General features: G+C 40.2%; 1 long non-coding RNA gene across 1 annotated transcript; it reads right to left on the bottom strand.

Moving 5' to 3' along the window:
• Positions 1–698: 698 nt before the first annotated feature.
• On the bottom strand, positions 699–2,367 carry LOC109971993 (uncharacterized). The gene is made up of 3 exons (XR_002276627.1): positions 2,152–2,367; positions 1,586–1,678; positions 699–762 (listed from the first exon to the last, which is right to left on the bottom strand). It is a non-coding gene; the product is annotated as an uncharacterized LOC109971993 (long non-coding RNA).
• Between the last annotated feature and the right edge of the window lie 1,150 nt (positions 2,368–3,517).

The following is a 3,517-nucleotide window of genomic DNA, read 5'->3' as shown; positions in this document are numbered from 1 at the left end:
TTATCAACATAGAAATAAAATAAGAAATTGTTTAAATATTGGGCTGGTGCTCTGTAGCAGTATCTGTTTGTATATCTAATGATGGTCAGGTGTGGAGAAAATGTTGTGTTGAAACTGTGGCAGTACTCGACAAGAGCCAATTTTTGTGGAGGTGGTGTTTGAGGGGTGGACAGCAGGAGTCGAGTCTCCCATAACCAGGTGATGCAGTTTAGCTGTCAAGCAAAAACGGCTCAGATCCTCAAGACAGCCAACATCAGCAGTGCTTCATCTTGTAGGAAAAGTGGCACAGGGTGACCAGACAGTTTTCTTGGCAGGAAATGCCGCATCATATTAAACTGCTACTATTTTAGAAACTCACACCTCAGCCTGCTGAAATTTTGAAACAACACTGTCATTATCTGTCTATTTCAAATAAAAATATTTTGCAGAGTAACAAGCACTGAAACGACAGTTTCTCTAAGGGGTTTTAGATCTGGCCTAAAAGTCCCAGGTCTTCTTTCTTTTGTCTGACTGAGACCAGTCTATAGTCTGGTCTGTGGAAACAACCTTATCCAAACCCAAACACCAACATTATTGGACAAGGTCCCCTCCTCACAAAAACAGTTACACGTTTGTATACAACACTTATATTTGCCCAGTTATGGACATGTCTCCTTTAGGTTGTTTGTGTAGTTTCACCTTCACACTTACCAATGTCATTCAGCTCATCTCGCTCCTCAGTAACAGATTTTAAACTGGCCTCCATGTTCACAGTTTTGTTATCTGAAAATTCAGAAAGACCTAACATCTGAATTGTGCAATGAAGCTGCCATTTTGAGGGTCGATATACAGAATCAGAATTATAGTCCTCTTTATTGGCTGGGTGTGTCGGACACATGAGGAATTTGATTCTGGTACATCAGCTCTCAATGTGCATGTTACTACAAGACGTAAAGTATTAGGTGTTTCCATTTGATATGATCCCAGTTATGCCTGTCATGATTCGGTTCTGTGTTGCTTCCTGTCAGGCTTTTATTTTGATGCTACTTCCTGTTTTTGTTTCACCTCTGTTTCGTCTTTTTACTTTCACTAATCACTCACATTAGATTCACCTGCTTCCGATAGTTTGCACCCGTTTGCACTGCAATATAAGCAGCCTTCACCCACCAATCCCTGCCAGATTGTTCTAGACGCCAGCTCTGACTCTCCAGCATTTGTTCAGTTTTTGGTATTTGGATCCGGATTGTTACTTTGGACTATTCTATTCTGCCTTGCCCTCTTTCTTCAGACTGCCACTGTGTATGATCATCGGACCTCACTTTTGGATTACCTCTGCTGTATGTGTTTGCTGGCTCAGACTTCGGATTGTTTATACAAACATGTGAGTTTTGTGTTTTCACCGTGTCTTGTATGGTTTTGTTAACGTTAGTTCTCTTATTAAAGAGATGGTTTTGTTCATCACTTCCTCGTCTGGCCCTTTAATGAGTTCACCAAACACTTTTCGGCAGCATTGCGCACCGTTCCTGACAGCCCAAGATTTGGGCTTAGTAATGGTTTGGATACAAGGGCTCATCACAGTTATGACATGTTTCATTCTCATACTTACCAAAAGTATCCAGTTTTCTCTTCAGCTCATTGGTCTCTTCAGTCAGGTTTTTGCAGTTCCACTCTGTACTTGCTCTCATATTTTCAGAATTGTCTGAAAGAGCAGAAAATCTTCACATTACATCTGACCAACAGTTTTTTCTACACTGGCAGAAATTTGGGGTTCAGTATCTTGTTCAATGACACATATGAGCAGGAGGAGCTCAGGGAATAAACCAGAGAACTAAATCTGTCTGTGTGACACTGGACAAAAGAGGGTTTGAAAGTTGTGATTTGTTTCATTTTATTATAAGGGCAAACATATGAAGCTTGAACTATCCAAGACGTCCCACTCTTCTCACTTTCACATCAGCTTCCTTGTATTGCTTTTATGCTTTGTTATTGTTTCTGAATCTAAAATCCTCCCATGTATTAAAACAAATACGTTTGATAACAGTCCTCTAAAGTGATTGTAACATCTTCAGCCTGTGGTGGTTGCTATGTTCTCCTCCTGGTCTTATAAAAATAGTGCATTTCAAAAAGGTGTGGACACTATACTGCGTAAAAGTAGAAACACAAGCGACTCACAGAGCAGAAGACGTAGTGAAATGTTAAGAGCAGCTTGTAGGATACAAAGGAGTCCAAAGGTTATAGCAACTAGTTTGTAGCATTTTCTCCCTGATGAGGAAACAAAAGAGATACACACAGAATCAGTCCAAGTCCAGCAGCCTGTTGAGAAGCAGGTTACAAAGGCATCTGAATTATCTTGCTGATTAAAACCTGACACACTTAAGATCATGGACCAGTGTATAAAAATATATGAATTTAAACTGCCTGCTGGAACAGGTTCCTGGCATGAATGTTAAATGCAAGTATTCCTAAATTTCAGGATGTATGCAAAGTTTTTAAACATTTTCACTTAGATGACACAAATTGAAAAACTGCAAAGAAACTGCACATTCTATCTCACATCTTCTATTAAATTATCTCTTTCCTAACAAGGTAGGAAGTTCATGTTCTTCCTGTTTTGTCATTGACATAAACTCCTCCACACTCCAGCCTTTGACCACTGGTCCAGTTAGAAAAGTTTTTTTTTGGTAAACTTCCAACTCTAAAACTACCATCTTGTACAATCCACACTTGTATCAAATATTCGTTTATCTTTTCCTCTTTGAAATCAATGCATTTTTTTTATATACTAGTTCCCCTCTTTGTACAGTTGAATTGTGAATGAACTTCTACAGAAGAACTGAACTCTACCTTTGAAGAACATCTCATCCCCTTTATAAATTATATTACTCTAGATAGATATTACACAGTTACATTTGAAAAATGTCATGCATTTCTTTCTAATGCTTCATGAGCCTTCAGATTGTAAAAGATTGCTGTTTGGTTAAGTAAACTTTTTCTCTGCTACAAAGCAAAGCTGTCATGATTCTGTCCCGCTGGCTTCCGGTATCCTGCTTTTACTTTGACACTACTTCCTGTCCCCAGCTCACCCTGAATCCCAGGAACCTTACCTCATCACTCTCATTGATTTCACCTGCATCTCAATTACCCACACCTGCTGACAACACTATATAGCAGCTTTCCACAGGGTGGGAAGCTGCTATATACTGTGCCAGATTGTTCTTTGCCTTGCCTAGACTCTCCAGCTGTTTTGTCTAGCACCTGCCATTCTGAGATCGAAAACCTGCCTGTATTACCCACTAATGATTTTGCCTTGTCCTTCTTGTTGAACTCCTATTCTGATATTGAGACCCTGCCTGTACTACCGACCAGAGATGTTCTGCCTTGCCCTCCTTGCCTGATCCCTCGATACAGTTTAACGTTCCAGTTCTGACTGTTTCTCCCGCACCTGAGCTCCCCGAAGCGGACAATAAACTCTGTTCTACTGCCTCAGACTACTGGCTCTTTAATTGGGTTCACACCTCCACATTCAAGAGAGCTTCAT

This window comes from Monopterus albus, unplaced genomic scaffold, assembly GCF_001952655.1.
Source record: "Monopterus albus unplaced genomic scaffold, M_albus_1.0 scaffold242.1, whole genome shotgun sequence".
Classification (NCBI taxonomy): Eukaryota; Metazoa; Chordata; class Actinopteri; order Synbranchiformes; family Synbranchidae; genus Monopterus; species Monopterus albus.
Note: the sequence above shows the minus strand (reverse complement) of the source record. Positions and strands in the feature narration are given on the sequence as shown.